The sequence below is a fragment of the Cavia porcellus genome, unplaced genomic scaffold (genome assembly GCF_034190915.1).
Source record: "Cavia porcellus strain 051 isolate PalLab524CR breed Dunkin Hartley unplaced genomic scaffold, mCavPor4.1 scaffold_8, whole genome shotgun sequence".
NCBI lineage: Eukaryota > Metazoa > Chordata > Mammalia > Rodentia > Caviidae > Cavia > Cavia porcellus.
Window position 1 is genome coordinate 37,949,144 of NW_026947491.1, and position 19,105 is coordinate 37,968,248.

The 19,105-nt window shown below is 37.5% G+C and overlaps 1 long non-coding RNA gene across 1 annotated transcript in view; it reads left to right on the forward strand.

The window, feature by feature from the left end:
- LOC134477286 (uncharacterized) overlaps positions 1 to 19,105 on the forward strand; it is a 271,829-nt gene that overhangs the window by 20,264 nt on the left and 232,460 nt on the right. The window contains exon 2 of the long non-coding RNA XR_010049227.1: positions 7,722 to 7,795. This is a non-coding gene — a long non-coding RNA (uncharacterized LOC134477286). The remainder of the gene's footprint in view (positions 1 to 7,721; positions 7,796 to 19,105) is intronic.

The window sequence follows — 19,105 nt, forward strand, 5'->3', positions numbered from 1 at the left end:
AAAATCCTGCAATGTAATTAATAGTTTCATTTTTCAGATATAGAAAGTAGAAGGCCCAGAAATTTAAGTATCTAGATCTCATCTAAGCCACTCAATCTTTGTGGCAGACAGGAATTAAAATCAAAGTCTATACTGTCAGATATTATTTTCTAATTAGCTGCTGGGACCTTCTCCATGGACATCTCCTGACAGTTTCAAACACTTATATCTAAGAAATGTAAGCTCACTGTCTCCTTCTACACATGAGCTATTTCTCCTGGTTGCTAAATAACACTCATAATGGGCTGGAGGTTTAGCTCAGCAGCATAAATGCCTGCTTAGCAAACATGAGGTCATGAGTTTGATCCCCGGTACAAACAAACAAAAATAAATACTGATGGCATCACTCAGGTAATCTAAGGCTAGAAAGTGTAATATCTCTTATATTTGTCTGTACATTGTGTTTTCCTTCCACTAATCTGGATCAAGTCTGTGTCATTATTTTGTCCACTTTGACTCTGTTATTGATTCCATCTCTATTCCTACCGTCATTACCTTGGTTCAGGTCAGTTCAAGTATTTCAACAGACCTCAGTCAGCTCCCCAGTCTTTACCCTCAATAGTCTATATCAACCCTGCCTCTAGGTTTAGTTCTCATCCTAAACTGGAGTTACAGTATGCCTCCTTATCAAAAGTCATGCCCAGATTGCAGTTCACTGTCTTTAGTGTGATAATCGATTTACCAGTGTTGGGTACTTCATTTGCTCTTCAGAAGATTGTTTATTATTGTAGCACTGAGTTTGTTTGCTTTTGTAGCTGATAACTCTCACCAAGTATAACCAGTCATGTGAAGTGGAAGGTTAGGAACACACAGTCCAGCGATTCCTGATTGAACTCTTTAGAAGTCCAGCATGAAATGTGCTCACAAGTGGATGACACATATCATTTGAGGGCCAATGTGGTGTTTCCATAGCCTCCTAGTAGAGCTTGTTGACTCAGCAGCTCTGGGAAGCTACTCAGTTGGAGACATTTTTGTTGGATTGAGTTGCTCGGAAGGTGTGCAAGAAGCCTGAGCTGAAAGATAGATAAAGTTAGAGCTAGCCATGGACTCTCTTAACCTTTAAGTGGCATCCCAGAAGGAAGGCAACCAACCCATGGATAGGAATTAATTTAAAAAGTAAATGGAAATATCTGGGTAGAAGGAAATGACTACTCAGTATGATATATACTCTAACCCTAAATTCAGTGTGATTTGTTAGCAATAGGTCCTTGTTGGGTAAAACAGGGCCAACAACTAGGGAAAATGTACGATTGTTTTTCTGAGTTAAATTTGCAGATGTGCAATTTAGTGAATGTAATCTGGCCCTTCACATTCACCCAGGATTCTGTCTTTCAGTGCTTTTACTCACAAGTGAACTATCTTCTGGTTTAATCCCACTAAGGACTCCTCACATGTGTGGTGATCTTTCCAGAGAGGTTCTCTAGCCTCCTCGGTTGGGCAGGTTGAATGGGAAGTCCCTTTCAGAAACTGCTGGAATTGTCTAGTAGGTCATTTTATGTATAGCCATGAGCTCTGAAAGAGGTTAGGGCAAGAGATAGAAATGTATGAATCATCCCAGGAGAAGTGATTTGTCCCTATAGGGGTAGGTAAAGCGGTCTAGGGATTCTTTGTATATTCACTCCTCCTCCTAATGCTTTCTGCTTTCCAATTTATCTCTGAGGGCCGACTCTCCTTATTGTGTGAATCTCTAACTGCACATCTGATTGTTTTGCTGAATTTCTCATTATTAACCTGTGTCTCTCCATCACACTTTCTGAAGTCTGTCTCTTCGCTGTCTAGCTGCTCACCCTTTGTTCTCATGTTTGCTGACTTTTTGTCCTCAGCCCCACTAAAGTTTGTTTTTCAAAGGTTGCCCGTGACCTCCCAAGCCCTGGATACACTAGCTCAGCTCCTCTCAGTCTATACCTCCCTGACTTCCCCTTAGAATCCTGCTTCCTTCCCCTTTAAACATTTTCCTCCTTTTGTGCTCCCTGGTACTCTTTTTTTTTTGCAGATTCTCTGTCATCTTCCTGTGTTCTCTTTCTGCTTTACCCTATAAATATTAAGTGTTCCCTAAGAGTGTTTTTTTCTTCCCTCTTCTGTGCCCATATTTCACTTGCTGTCTTAGATGCCTTGTTCAATCCCATGGAATTAAGAGTCACGCTGTGCAGGCAGCCCCAACACATATCTTTCTCACTGTGACCTGAGACCTCAGCCCCTAGTGTCCACCTGCCTGCTAAACCCAAGCTCCCTGAGCATCCTGTTGCATCTCAGAATCCACATGACCCATATCAAAGATTTTCTTCTTTCTCAAACAATTCATTGTCTTACACTGTCTGTTTTAGCTAAGTCCTTTTGTTTCATTCTCTTTAATTTTTCTCTAGTGTTACCAAATATCCCTACCATATTTTTGCAGATTTCCTCTCATGGTTCCAATGATCTCCTACCTGATCCTTCTTCATTATCTAATCAATCTTTCTCATTTCTTCTTCCTCTTAAGTAGATTCTCTAAATTGTAAATGGATCATAATCTCAACCTTGATCATATTGTTCCAAGGGCCAATTCTTCAGTAATACTGTGTTATCTCTAAATTAAATACTGAACCATAGCTTTGTTTTAAGAATCTTTCAAAATGGTGCTAGTGTAACCTCCAATGTTTTTCTCCTAATAACATCCGAGGCATAATTTCTGAGTCATCTATGCTGACCTTTCTTCCAGACAGTGTGACGTATCTGAGCTTCAGAATCCTCTGCTTCATACCTGGAGCATAGTAAATGTTCACTAACCTCTGTTGTGTGCAGGAAAATTGCCTGGGGCTTCTGGACCTTACCCTTGCTCATGAGGAGCTTCTTGCATGGAGGGGCTACCTTTGTTTCATCTTAAGAAGTAAAGTAGTATTTGTAAAATTGCCATTTTAAATTATGAAGTAGATATTTTACATATACAAATATTCAAGACACATCTCTACTGATCCTTCATGAAATAACTTCTTATTTCTTTGATTTAATAATCAACTATTTTTGGAATTTTCAAAGTACATCTACTTTTATTTTTAAATTATTTTAAGTGCCATAGTAAGGTGCAGAAAATTTCAAGAGAAATATAGTTCCCAATTTTTAAACTATGTTATTGAGCATTAGGTACACTGAAAACAAACTTTGATTCTTAACAGTAATTTGAGGATCTGTCATTTCCCTCCCTACAGTCCCATCACAGCAGCTACTCACTTGATTTAACCTTTTAGGAACTTAGACTCTGTCTTGCTTGGGTTTAGGGCCTGTTAGTTGTCTAATAGAGTGGATTATCCATTATATCGTGTCAGTATTTGTGGATTGGCAGTAGGTTAATGGGTACATAAGGCTGCTGCTACCTTCCGTTCTAAATGAAATGAAAAGGGAGCCCCAGATTCAGAGCTGTGCTCATTTTGCTTCAATCATCAGAAGAAAAACAACAGTGCTCCATAAACTGGCAAAAGGAACAATGTCCTGTGTGTACCACAGGGAGTAGCTGCCTATGCTGTTTGGTTTGGAGACTAAATGAGATGCAGCCACTGTGAGGGTAGAAGCATGAATATTATGCAAACACAGGCGTGTTTTTATTGATGCTAGTCTCTGTGTGATCTTTCCCTGCTCAGCCCAGTGAGTCTACTGGATTCCAGTTACCACCAGACCCAGAGCAGTCGCCCCAAATGCTTTGTGGCCTTTTTTTCCACCAACAGGGCTGCGAAATCACTTATGTAAAATACACTTTGTTTTCAGAAACCTATATTTGTGACTTGAAATTAGTCATTTCTCAGTCACAATGGAGAGGGTTATAGTTCTCAAATCCTCCTAATTAACCTTACATATACAAAATGTTAGCATCTTGTAAGATTTTTCTCTCTAAGATATGATTTCCTCCTCTTTCCCTTTTTAAATAAACTAAGTGTTTACCAAAATTTTAGATTGAAAAAATAGCCCTGGTAAAAGTGCTCTGGACAGCTCTCTCAAAGCAGCTACTAAATTACAGGAAAAACATCTATGGTTAAAAGTCACAAAGCGTGAGAAGCAGGGGCTAATTCAGTCACCAGTAAGTCCATTGTTTCTATCTGGAAACTTTATTTTTCCATAGGTCTTTAAAAGGAAGGAACTACTTCAATTTTGTCCTCCAGGAGTGTCCAGGGAGTGATGAGTGGGAGGAGAACTTTCTGATTTTTTTTTTCCTGGTATTGAAGATTTAATTCAGAACTTTCCATGAGACACATTCCAGCCCTTTAGAATCTTTTTTTTTTTTTTAAGTTTTGAGACACTTTGGCTACCTCATTAATTACACTGGCTGGGCTGGGACTTGTGACCCTTAGCTTCCCAGAGTACTGTGATTACAGACGTGCACTCCAGTACCTGGTGAGCTTTCTGTTCTTGACAGGGAGTTGAGGCAGGCATTGGAGGGCTACCTCGGCTTTCATTTTGCACACAAACAGTAGTGTGCTGGTCATTCTGAGGCTGGGTCAAACTCAGAGGGTCCAAGTGTGTGAAACATCAGCCCTAATGAAAGTAGGCTACTTTATTATTTTGCCTCCCAGACATCACTTGCAAAATGGTTACAATAATTCCTGGGCCCAAATTAATTGATGAAGTTGTTACTTTGATTTGTGGGAAAGGAATGCTAAAACAAAAAACAAAAACCAAAAAAACCTCATAGTATTTTGAGGCTGAAAATGTAGAAACGTAGCATCCTTTTATGCTTTCATTTAATTTTGCAAGGTGCTGTACCCTTTTCCATTTGTTAAGTGCTCCCAAAAGTCAATGAAAGATGTGAAAAGAAGTGTGACCGTGGGTTTACTCCCTTGCAGAAGGGTGAGACAGTGCCAAGATGTTCTTCTTAGGTTTGAAGTCTTTGCCTCAGCATGGTTGTGCAATGTTTTGGGATTTAGTCCTTGAATCTCTTGAGTTGCTTATGACATATTTTATCAAACAGTTTTCTAAAATGTACTAAGTTTTAATGACTCACAGATTCATCCAACCATATACATGACTTGAGGGTTATGGAATTAGAGGGGAGAGCTCCTTTAAAGCACCCAGCGATTTATAGGCAAGGAAACTGGGTGCCAGGAAGTTTAAATGATGTGCCCAGAACCCCGAGAAGTGCCTATGAGAAAGGAAGGAGGGCTGGACCCCCAACCTCCAGTTCTCAGCTCAGGGCTCATTTTTTTGAGCACATTTTTTATGAATATTCTGGTAATGGATTTCATTTCTGTGGTCAGTACAAAATTCTTGGAAGAAATCAGGAATGACTTCTTTTTTTTTTTTTTTTACCCCTCCAGTGATTTCAAGATAAGAAAAAGTTTTATAATTATAATGACTCTGCTTTTAAAGAATATATGATTCTCTGTAACTTTTGTAACTCAAAAGTTTTTCAAGTAGTTTTAATTTTGAGAGCAATTCAGGTGAATAGTTATTTACACCAGATTTAGAAACTACCAAGTGAGAGTCCAGGCTCCCAAAAGACAAAAACTGGGATTTGAGAAATGTTGAGCTTAAATTTCATTCTTGGAGTTCTTTAGTGTGACATGAAAATTGATGCTTTAGTATTTTCAAAAATGATAGACTCTTAATTGGGGAAGTGAGGCTTCTCCCCAGCTGCCTCCTTTGTTTGGCCCTGAGTGAAAGCTGAGCTGTGTCCACTCTGTCTTTCCTAACAGATCTATGTGTCACTGTGACATGCTGGTGTACAGGGAGTTGAGTCTTCCAGTGCATTAGCCACAGCTCAATTATTTGAGAAAAAATTTTTCTAAATTATCAATAGTAATGTTAATAATAATAATATGATAGCTGATATCTAGCAAACACTTTTCAGTTTTTTTTAAAGGTTCTTTATAAGTACTAAGAGATTAGATTTTCTTAGCAACCCTATGAGACAGTTTCCAGTATCTGAATTTTCTACCCAATGAAATTGAGACCCAGAGAGGTTAAGTAACTTGCTTCAGGCAAGCAAATGCCAGTAAATATTCTTTGTATTTTTTATTAGAATGTTTATCATGATTATTTTCGTATAATAACTAGTTGTTCAATTCTTTGCTTTTTGGTAAAGATTCTTATCTCTTTGAACATCAGTTTCTTACATCACAAGCAATTAGGGTGAGCTGTTCAGCTTGGGGTTCACTCTAGTCCTATACATTTAGGAGTTTACCATGTTCTATCTTTATCTTATGGATCTGGGCTATTCTCTCTGGCCCTGTTCTACTCTTCTCTGCTACTTAACCCCAGGGATAAATAAATGTAATGTATCACTATCTTATTTATATATAAACATAAAATGTACTAATCTTTTAAAATGTTTCTACTTACTGGGGGGAGAACAGGGAAGCTAAGTAACTACTCCTTCCTTTGACCTCCTCCCTTCTTCCACATTACTTCTTAAAATATTTGTTTTACAAACCCTTATGTCACAGGTGAGACAAAGTCCTCCTCTAAGGAATAGGAGGTCGGGAGCTCACCCCAGCTATTTACCCCAGCGTATTTATCCAGATCAATCCAGGTTGAAATGAACCTGAACGCAACCTGGAATGGTGCAGGGACAGTGGGTAACATTACCAGGTAAACATCAAAGCCTTCGTACCTGCAGCTGCGAACCCAGCCTCAGGGGACTCAGGGGACAGGCACGGTGCTGAAGTTGGTCCCCAGGCGTTGTGTGTGTTTAGGTGGAGGGTGCTTTCCACAGGTGGTGTGAGTCGCCCCCTCCTCAGCACCTTTGAAGTATGAAGTCCCAGAAAGCCTCCCCATCTGTTGTTCAAGATGCCTAGCTGTGAGCTTAGTGCTACTCTTTGGTGCAGTTCAGAAGGGAATCATTGCAAACATAAATTCCTTGACTCAGAATCAATGAGTTTTTCAAAAACAATGAAAGATTTTGAAATTTGTACCTTTCTGTATGTGAAAGCATGTTATAAGGTACATTACCAGCTTTGAAACAAACCCGAGTTGGGATAAAAGAAAATTTCAAACCATGTAGAATGGACGAATAATGAAAGAAATAGACACAGTTGTTTACATGTGCGCCTATTTCCACTCGAAGGGGTTAAGTCTCACACGAGTGACTGCATCTTCCCTATGAATTCAGCAGGGAGGCATGTTCATCTCGTCACTGCCTCACACACCCGCTCTCCACTGCGCCCTGTCTCCACTTGCCTGCAGGCAGAGCTCCCATACTTTGCTTCTGACTCTAGCAACATGATTATGCATGATGAGAGAGTACTGGCTCCTAAGATGCTTGTGGGGTGCTGAGAAAGTTTGGTTTGCCTGTAAAGCCATGCTTATCCCTTTTATAAAGTAACTTTTATCTTCATGTTGGGGGCATTAATTTCACATGATTCTTTACTGGCTCAGGGTTTTGAGTTGTAGTTGATCATGACTATTTAAGGACTTATTTCTTCAGTTGTGGAGAGTTGGGTGAAATACGTGGACTTGGGGTAGGTGGGGACAGGTGGCTATTTCTTCCGGCTACTCTGTATCTTCTACAACTATTTTCAGAGTAGAGGGTGGTGAACTCTTGTGGAAGAGAACAGGATTATCTTGGTGTCAGATACATTAATCTCTGTGGTTAGAGCAAAAGCTAACATCATCTTAGTGTTAATATTAACATCCTTTCCCTTTTGTTATCAGAGCTGGATTCTCTGGAATATGAAGGTGTGCGTGTGTTGAGCTTGGCATAATTTTTTTTTTATTAGTGACAGAAGAACCTGCTAAGTGAGAGTCAGGATGACCTGAACCTGGGTCCTTCAATCAATAACCCACAGGCAAGGTAATTACTTCAAACAACCACTTGAATTTTCTGCTTCACTGTATTTACAATCGGTAGAAAACAAATTCTGCAATATGTACATGCTTTCTATCAAGGATGTAGCACAAATGTCAATAAAGTGTCCTTTTAAGTCAGTATTTGCCAGGAAAAAGCACAGAATGTTCTTGATATTTGGGTACATAAGACTCCACAAATGAAAAAATAACACTGAATTTGTTACGTATTTATGCATGAGTACTATGAAGTGTAAAAGGAAAAAAACAGGCCTACATTTTAATAAAGTCCAATTCACGCATGCATTGATAAGGCAAATTGTTTTGTACTTACATAGATTATGGATCGAGTTTTCTGCTTAGTCTCTTGTGGGGAAAAAACAGTTTTAAATATTTCATTGGAAAACAAAAGTGCTTCTTTATTGGATTCACTTCAGATGAAACCGAATTGATGAATAATGTATATGCCTTATGCCAATTTAAAAAAAGTCCTGTGACTTGTACAGCTGTGACTGTGAGAGAAGCCAATTGACACTTTGGGGGAAAGAAGACTGAAAATAAAAGGATATATGGGTGGAAAATTCCACAACTCTCAATCTCCAGTCTCCCTCAAGAATAGGACTGTTACTTGAGAAGGGTGTGCTGAATTTTTGGCATTCTTGCGAGTATCTCATTTTGAAGATGGAATGTAAACTTCGATTTTTAGCTAGTATCACTGTTTTCTGAAGGAGATTCAACTATATTTTCTGGAACTTCTTAGTAACACCGATTTACCTAAACTTAATGTTTGAAAATTTTGGACAATTTCCTTTAGTGTAGAAGAGCAATCTCATCTTTGTGGAAGCCCAAGGGTGATGTCCTTTCTGGAATGAGCTTCAGTGTCCCTGCAAGAGCTTGGTGAGGAGTGGGCCTACTTGTATATTCTATTGCTAATCCTGCAGCGTGTTGTTGAAAATGTGTTTGCTGTAGCAGTCAAGAGACTGCCAGTATGTGGGTATAGTGGAGACTGGACGTGTGCTGGGTGCTGGTGATAAAGATTTGTTCCACCAATGCTTCACAGTGAGAAGAGACTAATTTTCCCCCAATCCCCTCACAACTGGAGAATTCAACCAAGGCCCATTGCACTGAGTTACATTGCAAACCCTTTTAATTTTTTTTTTTTTTTGAGACAAGATCTCACTAAATTGCTAAATTACTCAAGCTGGACTGGAACTTGCAGGCTTCCTGCTTCAGCCTCCTGCAGTGCTGGGATTACCATTGTGCAGGACTGTCTCATGTTTCAGTAGGGTGCCCCAATACCACATATGATCTGTGAGTTTAAAATTGCTTTTACTATTTTTACTTCTCAGCACAATTTGATAATTTTCTAAGTGTCTGAAATAGCTTTGAAGAAAACTTAAATATCAAAGGAAAACAGTCAATAAAATATAATTACTTCTTACTTGCATGTTTATTATAAAGTAGTAGAAGTAAGATTTTTGGGGGAGAATTGCTTTTAAGATAAAAATTTCATTCAGAATTCTCTTGCATTTGTGTCAGTACATGACTGATATTTAATGTTATACACTAGCTGTTAGTCACCTAATGTCAACTAACTAGGCATTTTGTGTATGACACAGAGGTCAGTTTTAAGGTCATTCAAAAAACCCTTTAGCGTAAATAGCATGAATATAAATACCAGCATATTTGGCAGAATAATAAATTAATAGACACATAAACATTTAGAAAATTTAGGTAATTTCTTATTGTCTTATTGCTGTGATTTTCAATGCTTGCTTTAACATATAAAATTTTTTGTATAAATTTTCATATGTATGTGCATATCTGTGTGTGTGTGTGTGTGTGTGTGTGTGTGTGTGTATGTTTGAGTACATGTGTGTCTCTTCCCAGTATAGAAAGGCTTTTGAGAAAAGGGTCGGTATTCAAAAAATGCCTGAAAATTGCTGGAAGAACCCGATGAACTGTACCATAGTTTTACCAAGGACCAGATTATATGTTAAGGATGCTATATATAGAATCTCCCTGCTGTCATAGAATGTCCTGTACCTCTTTTAGCCACTGTCTTCTTTTAAGGTTGAGTTAGGTCTTATGGCATGGAACCCGGAGTTCAGAGTGTATGTATTTTCCTTTAGAAAAGCTAGAAAGTTATTTTTATTTGCATTTTCCTAATGATTAGTGACACTGAATAATTTTTTATATATCTGTTGGGCATTTGTGTGTCTCCTTCAGAGAAATTTTATTCAAGTTGTTAGGTTAATCTTCAATGGAGTTATTAGATTTTTAAAATTATGTTAGAGCTCCTTATATATTTTGTCCCACATTTTTGTCTGCCTTTTCACTCTTTTGTTTCCTCTGATGCGTAGAAAATTTTTAGTTTGGTGTAAATTCAATTATTTGTTTTTATTTTGTTGCTTGTGTGTTGGTGTCAAATCCCTAAAATCATTGCTGAGACCAGTGTCAAGAAACTTTTACCTTTTGCTTTCTTCTGAGAGTTTCATAATTTTGAGTCTTGTGTTTAGGTATTGTGTTGATTACTTTTCTCTTGTTGCTGAGACAAAATATTCAACACTCCAAATTAAGGAAGGAAAGGTTTATTTAGCTCTCAGGTTATGGAGATTTGAGTCCATAATCAGATGGCTGAAATTGCCTTTCCCATGAGCCATGCAGACCACAGAAGAGAGAAGCTAGTCTGTGTTTCCAGTGAGTGAGCAGAATCCATGCTGGGCCAGAAAGCAGCACATCAAGATGCTAGTTTGGTCTTCCCCTAAGCTGTGCAAACCAGGCATGGCCCAGGAAGAGAGAAGCCAGTTCATTTTTCTGTGAGCTGACTGGTGTGTGGGCTGAGACTCAAGACTCACTGCTCCCCCAATCCTAAACAGCCAGCTGATTTGAAGGACAGGCTGAGTTGATAGCAACTGAGGTACAGAAACAACTAAATGCTTCTGTTGTTTGATTGACTTTGCAGGAGTAAGACCAGTAATATGAGCAACTATTGGGAGGATGACAGTATGCAATATGCACATATGGAGGATTTGTCTTATTTTTGAAACCCAATATTGTTCCTGCTGTTTTGTTTTGTTCTGATTTATTGTTTTGTTTTGTTCAATGCTCTATTTTTGATTGGTTTTATTCTGTTTTGTTTTATTCAAATTTACTATGTCTGAGGGAATGGACAATTATTGTGAAGATAATAAGATATATTATGATAGCCATTGTTGATGACCTATTGTCTTTGTTTTTTTTTTTTTTTTTTTTTTTTTTTTTTTTGTCTTTTTCCTTTTTATCGGTACCAGGGATCAAACTCATGACCGCCTGCTTGCAAGGCAGGTGCTTATGCCGCTGAGCTAAATCCCCAGCCCCGTGATGACCTATTGTCTTGTTTTGAAGTTCTGTACCACTTTCATTGCTTTGTTTTGATTGGCTTTGCTCTGCTTTGCATTGTTGGGTTTTATTCTGCTTAAAATAAAAAAAGAGAGAGATATAATTAGCTGGCTCCAAGGCAGGGTGGTGTGGCAGAGAGGCAATCATTCATAGTAGATGGAAGACAACAAAAGCAAAAGAGCAAAACAGGGGTGCATGAGAGAAGATTCTTTCCGTTTTTTATATTGTATGTAGGCCACACCACCCTACGGTGGATATAGCACTCACACCCATAATCCCAGCATTGGACCATGAATCAATCACAAATTCTAGAAGCCTGCCCCCATGACTGTGTGAAACTGGGGGAAACATCTAGACAGAAGCCATAACAGGCATTTAGTAGATTTTTGAGTTGATTTTTGTAGATGGTGTAAAATAGATGTCCAGTTTCATTCTTTGACTTATGGATATGCAGTTTTCTCACTTATTGTATATTATTGGTACCCTGTTGAAAATCACTTGCCGGGGCTGGGGATTTAGCTCAGCGGCATAAGTGCCTGCCTTGCAAGCAGGCAGTCGTGGGTTCAATTCCTGGTACCGATAAGAACGAAAAAGATAAAGAAAAAAAAAAAAGAAAAAAAAGAAAATCACTTGCCTATGTACATATGAACTTATTGCTAGATTCTCTATCCTGTTTATGTAGTACCACACTGTTCTACAGCTTTGCTCTTGCTCAAAATTACAGTATTTGTGCTCTTTCCTAGTATAACATGAATCTTAAAACATGAATCTTTTATAAGTGTCTTTATTATTTATGTGTAATTTAGTTTATTTCATCAATGTTTGGTGGTTTTTCAGAATATAGGTCTTCTACCTCTTAGTTTTTTCTATCTATTTGATTCTTCCAGTGCTTTTTTTTTTTTAAACTGGGGATTGAATTCACAATGTTGCTCTTGCCAGGTAGGCAATTATACCACGGAGCTAAAACCCTAGCTAAGTACTATTTTTTTTTAAATTAAAAAAAGTATTGCTTACTTCAAAGAGACTAAAACCAAACAAAATAATACAGAACAGAGCCAATCAAACAGTAAATACAACACAGGACTTCAAAGCAAGACAATAGGAAATCAACAGTAGCTAATGTCTTTCCCCGTCAAATGCCCCTTTTCCTCTCACCTCCACAACATTCACTGTACATTTGGGATCCCACTAACTCCCTCAGTTTTCTACATTAGGGAGACAACATGGTGTGTACCCATGGGAGTCCAAACAATCTCACCCATGAGCATGATCTCAAGCTGCATTCACCTACCCACAAGAGTCTTGTGACCATCCCTCTTTATAGCTGAGTAGCTTTCCATTGTATAAAAGTACCACATTTCCACCATCCATTCTACAGTTGACAGGCAAGCCAATCCTGCTTCTTTGGTTCCCATTGTGTAAAGCACCATACTCTCTCCTCTGATCCTCTAGTCCCTGAACTTCCCCCAGTCAAATGTTTCTTGTATACCGCATACTGATGGATCCCACCTACAGATCCACTCTGCCTGTGTTTCTCTCTATTGGTAAATTGAGGTCATCCACACCCATTGTCATGGCCAACATGCACTGGCTCATCTCTGCACTGCTATTTTCCTGCCATTGGCTCCCTACTTTTCCCCTCCATTCAGTTGCCTGCCCTGCATGGTAATCTCCTCCTGCCACTGTTTCTGGAACCATGGTCATTTTTATCTCTTTTTAGAATGTCCTTCAGTATTTTCTGTAGGACTGATTTTGTCGTCATGAATTCTTTCATTTGTTAATTGTCATGGAAGTATCTTGCTTGTCCATTAATTTTGAATGACAGCTTTGCAGGATATATCAATCTAGGTTGGAAGTTATTTTCTTTCAAGACCTGAAATACTTCACTCCAACTCTTCTTGATTTCATGATTGTATTGAGAAGTCTGTTGCAATTCTGATGAATTTTCCTTTATAGGTGATCTGTTTCTTTTCCTAACAGCTTTTAATATTCTGTTTTGTTCTGAATTTCTGGAATCTTGATTCTGATGTGTCTGGGTGTAGATTTATTTTGGTTATGACTGGCTGGAGTCCTATGAGCCTCAGTTATCTGTATGTCAGGTCCTTTTCCCATGCTTGGGAAATTTTCTGCTATTACTTCTGTAAATAGGCTTTTTATGTCACTTGTGTTGGCCCCTGCTTTTTCACTGACACCTATCCTCCTAAATTATTTTACTTTGCATAGTCTTGTAGCTGTTGAAATATTATTTCTTGGTTCCTTGTTATTTTTAAGAGATCTTTCCTTTTGTGGTCACTAGCTCTAATCCTGTCTTCAAGGTCTGAGAGTCTATCTTCAACTTCATTCAAGTGGTTTTGCCTACATTCAATGGAGTTTTTAATTTCCTGGATATCTCTTGGAGTTTGTTTTATGCTTTCCAATTCTCTATATTGCTCATTCAAGGTTTCTCTCATTTTCTATGAGAGAAAGGTTTCTTCTCATTTTCTATTCTTTTTAAAATTTTTTTTTGTTATTTTGAAGGTAGTAAAATAAAACAGAACAAGATGGAACAAAGCCAATTGAGACAGTATAGTGAAATTGGTACAGAACTTCACAGCAGGTGACATTATGCAGAACATTATAGAACTCATCAAAACAATATTGAATAGAGCAATACCAATTAATGGTATTAATCAGAACAAAACAAAATAGTGATAAAAATATTTGCCTTCAAAGAGATGGTAGAAGGAAATCTCCTTTATTTGCTATATTGCATGTGGTCAATCTCCCAGGAGATGCTCAGATCTCTGGCTCCCATTTGCTAATGGGGAGGGGGATGGGATGTTTGATTCTCAGCCTGCATGCCAGTAGGCTCATGGCTGCTTACCAAGGAAGCAAGCTGGTTGCTTGATTTCCCAACACCCTAAGTTCCAACATGGTGCAGATCTCGGGAGATGCTGGGTAGTTCTCGCCCTGGTGTAGCCCCAGCTTGCCCCAGCCACAGCCACTACCAGGGAGGAGAGCTGGTTGCTTGGTTTCCCAGCACCCTAAGTTCCAACATGGGTTACTCTTTTTTTAATCTGTGCTCTTTAGATACACTCAGCAAGTTTTTCATTATGTTTTTGATTTCTTCTTTTACTTGTGATATTATTTCTGTTCTGATTTCTTTTACAGCCTCATGAAGTTGTTCTTTTATTTCAGTTGCCATCATCCAGAAATTTCAAGTGTGCAGCTTCCAGTTTCTTCTAGGTCTATGTCTCCTGGGCTTGTTCTGTGTGTGCTGGAGGCCAATGATTGCCTTTTGCTCTTTTGTCTTGGCATTTTCCTGGTTTCTTCTGGCCAAGCCAGTTGTGGGGTACCAGCCACTTCTTGCACTGGCTACCATCCACAGTATAGGGAAATGGATCAGGCACTTGGCATTCTCCTAACCAAGGTTCCCAGGGAGGTGGTGGGCTGAGGGATGGGTTTCTCCAGACACCCACAGCTTTTCCAAGGTGTGATTGGCTGGTTCTCCCATTCTATGCTGGCTATAGGTTCCTGATGGTGGTAATCAGACTCAGAAAGGCAGAGTTGGCTGCCTCTTCTCCTAGCCTACCCTGGCTATCCACAAGAGGGTACTGATAGCAGTGAGTGTGGACACAGTGGTGGGGCTGGCTTTTTAGTGCTATTATAAATGAGACTGCTTTCTTGATTACTTTTCAGATAATTTGTCATTAGTATATAGAAGCACTACTAACATTTGAAGGTTGGTTTTATATCAAATAATTATATTGAATTTGTTTTTTAATTTCAATAATTTTAATGGCATTTTAAGGGTGTTTCTATGTATAAGAGCATGCCATTTGCAAACAAAGATAATTTAACTTATTCTTTTCTGATTTGGATGCCTTTTATTTATTTTTCTTGTCTAATTGCTCTGTCTAGGACTTCTAATACTATGTTGAATAGAAATAGTGGGACTGACCACCTTTATCTAATTGTTAGAATTAAAGGCAAAGCTTTCAGTTTTTCAATGTTAAGCGCAGTGTTAGCTATTGTATAGTATGGAATGATGTTAGCTATGTTACTTATAGTCAAATTCAAGGTTGTAGAATTTTTTCCTTTCACAGAGGAGTATCTTACTTCTGTTCTTTTGCTATGTTTTTTCCATGTTTTATAGCTTTCTTGTTCTTTACTTTATTCTTTTTATTTAGTTGATTTTTTAGATTTAATTTCAAAGGGAATAAAACAGAACAATAAAATGAATCAAAAAAGTGATGAAACAGCAGGAAATCTACAATAGTTACTATACTGAATATTGTTGTTCTCTTAACTAGTTGTTCAGGCTATCGGCTTTAGTTTGCAAAGTCAAGGAAACAGTGCAGTTCCTCTGAATCAGCTAGTTGCTCACTGAATGTGGAGGGGAGGCTGTTCTGGTTTCCTCAGTCCATGCAGCCAGCTGGCTTACTGGCAGGAGCTTAGCTTCCTTCCTGGTTCTTCCCAGTCCATGCTCCCTAGTTGATTTTTTGAGTAGTGAAATATTTAAATTTTATTTACATTTACCCTTCTATGTATTCTATATTTTCTTTGTAGTTATTGTGGGTATGCATGAATGTTATACACTCTAATTTTGTTTCAATATTTTTGATACCTGGGATCAAACTCACAACCTTGCACTTGCCAGATAGGTGTTTATGCCACTGAGCTAAATCCCCAGCCCCCTTACGCCCTAATTTTGATTTGTAGTACTTCAAAATTAATGATATGTTAGAATGCATGCTCTCTCTCTCCTCTTTTCAGTTGGGAAGTGTGTAAAATGCACAATTGCATTCTATACACTGCACAATTGCATTGTATACATTGTTAGCCTATAAAACGTAAGCTAGTAATTTGATTAGTTTCCTAAATTACATTGGAAACAAGATGCAGAGTCACAAGCTGTAGTTACAATAATGTTAGCTTTCAAACTAATACTTGCCTTTTAAACAAATGTATGCCTATTAAATTATGTAGAAAACAAAAAAAGTGGCGTTATAAATTATTGTTGCAACAATTCTTGCTTTCCTGTCTTTGCATTTACATTTACGAAGATTTTGTTTCTTCATATAGCTTCAAGTTATGCTATCGTGTTCTTTCATTTGAATCAGAATGAATTCCTTTAGCATTTCTTGCCAAGCATGTATAATAGTAATGAATGCCCTTAGCTTTTGTTCATCTGAAAATGTCTTAATTTGTCATTTTGAAATACAGTTTTACCAGTTAAAGGATTTCTGCTTGACTTTCAATATATCAGCCCATTGTCTCATAGCATCCAAAGTTTTGGATGAAAAATTTGCTGGTAATATTATTGAGGACCTTTTGTGTGTGATGAGTCACTAATCTGTTGCTTTTATGTTTCGCTCTGTGTATTGATCATTTAATAGTTGGACTATAATGTTTTTCAGTTTTAGTCTTTTGAATTCATCCTACTTGGAGTTCATTGGATTTCTTGGATGCCTATGTTCATGACTTCCATTATATTTGAGAATTTTTAAAAACTCCATTATTTTAGATACCCTTCTGTGTCTTTTTCTTCTTTCTTTTGGGATTCTTACAATGTATAAATTGTTCCACTTAACACAGGATCTATATTCTCTTTTCTTTAATATGTACCCAGTTTGGAAGTTCTCTGATTCTTTTTTTTCCTGCCTGCTCAAATTCATTTTTGAATTCTTCTAGTGAATTTTTCATTCAGTTATAGTACTTTTAAGCTCCAGAATTTGTTTTTTAGATTTTTTATCTATTGATATTTCTATTTCTATTTGATCATGGACTCTTTTGTTAACTTTCTTAACATCATCCTTTAGTTTTTGAATACCTATGTGGCTGTTGATCTTTGTCTAATAGATCTACTATCAGTTTTTCAGCTCTTTTTTCAGATTTATTTTGATTTCTCTGAATGAGTCATTCTGTTTTATTACTTTATGTTATTGTAGCTTATAGCACTTGAATCTAAGAATATGACAATTCTTGAGATCATATTCTTCTTTTTCCCTAGGACTTGCTGTTCTATTGTTATGCTACTTTTTAAATTACTATTAACTGTACGTTATGGATCATTCTGAGACATAAACTTCAAAGTCTTTTCAGATGTTTTCTGAGTCTTTGCTGTTCCTTGGAAATGTAAGGTGACTTTTTTTCTCTTCTGTGTGTGGTTCTTTTTTAATATCTTAGTTCTTAATGTCTGGCTCCCAAAATGGGAAAAGAGAGAAATGAATTGGCAAAAGTGATATTCTTTTAATTACTCTACAAGTCATTTTAGCTGGGTGGGGGTGATGGAAAGGTGCTTACAGCAGTGTGTGTGTGTGTGTGTGTGTGTGTGTGTAGAGGTGCAACAATGACCACCAGCTCTTCATCTACACTTTATACCAAAAGTCAAAAGTCAGAGCGGAGCTACCCAACATTTGGAGGGCAGTGTGTCTTTTACCCATTATGGCCCCCACAAGTTATGTGCTGGGTGCTCATGGTCCCCTGCTGTGGGGCAGGGTATAGGAGATGGGTGACTGCTATTGTGCTGACGAAAGAAGGAAATAAATCACATTTATCATTCAAACCTTCACCTGAAAATTATAAACCTTCAATAGACTTCAGAGTTTCAAAATACATCTGACAGATTCTGCCAGTGTAATTGTTGTGTAGGTGTAGAAGTAGATTCCTAGTACTTTCTACTCTTATCACCTTCCCAGGAATTTTTCTCTTCTCTTTGATTTTGGAGGAGAGTTGCTTTTGGGTTATAATATTCTTTTTTGACAATCATTTATTCTTTCAGCAACATCTTACTTCCTTCTGACCTGCAAGGTTTCTGGTAAATGCTCTACAGGTATTATAGTCTTACAGGATTCCTTTGTGTATAGTAAGTTATTTTTGTCTTGCCACTCTCAAAATTCTCTTTGTCTTTATCTTTTGGAAGTTTCATTGCAGTGTGTCTTGATGTGGATTTCTTTGGGTTTATGCTACTTGGTATCATTTGGGATTTTTGGGTCTGAATGTTCCTTTCTCTCTTTTAAATTGGGAACTTTTCAGTTATTTTTTCCTTGAGTAGTTTTCTGGTCATTTGACTCTCTATTCACCGTTTAGACAGAGTCCTCTTGACTGTGTCCCATAATTTGTTAAATTTCCCCCTTGTTTCTCTTTACTGATTGAATTAGTTCCTGTGACCTGTGTTTGAGTTGACAGATACTTTCTTTTCCATGATTTAGTCTGAATTTCTCCACTCAATCTTAGCCAAAAGGCCAAGAAGCGATAGTATAAATTTCTCTTGCAGATTTTTTAGTTCAACTATTGTGTTCTATTTCAATTCTGCATTTTCAGTATTTTTTCTGTGTTGAAATTCTCACTTTGGTCACATGTATTTCCCTGACCATTTTTATTCTCACTTTGGTCACATGTATTCTGTGGTCATCTTTATGAAAGCCATTTTTTTTTATTTTAAAGAGAATAACACAAAACAAAGCAAAACAAAATGATACAGAACAAAGCAGATCAGAGCAAACATTGCAAATAACACAGAGTTTCAGAACAAGACAACAGGAAATCAACAGTGACTACCATAATGTCTCTTGTTTTCTTCAAAATAGTTGTCTGTACCTTCACACACAATAAGTTAATACACATAAAAAAAAGTAAAACAGCAATCAAAACACAAAAGAGTTAGCTTTAAGGGCTTTCAAGACCAGACACTAGGAAATCATAATGTCTCCTGTTTTCTTCAAAATAGCTGTCTATACCTTCATATAATATTGAAATCAAATAATTGAAAACAGACTAAAACTAATCAAAACCAAGAATAAAACCATTATTGGACTTTGAAACAAAATGACAGGAAAATATCAGTGGCTACCATGATGTCTCATTTTCTTCAGTATAGATGTTCATAATATCACACATAATAAAATCAATTTATGTGAAATTATAGGAATAACTAAGCCTATACATGTACATT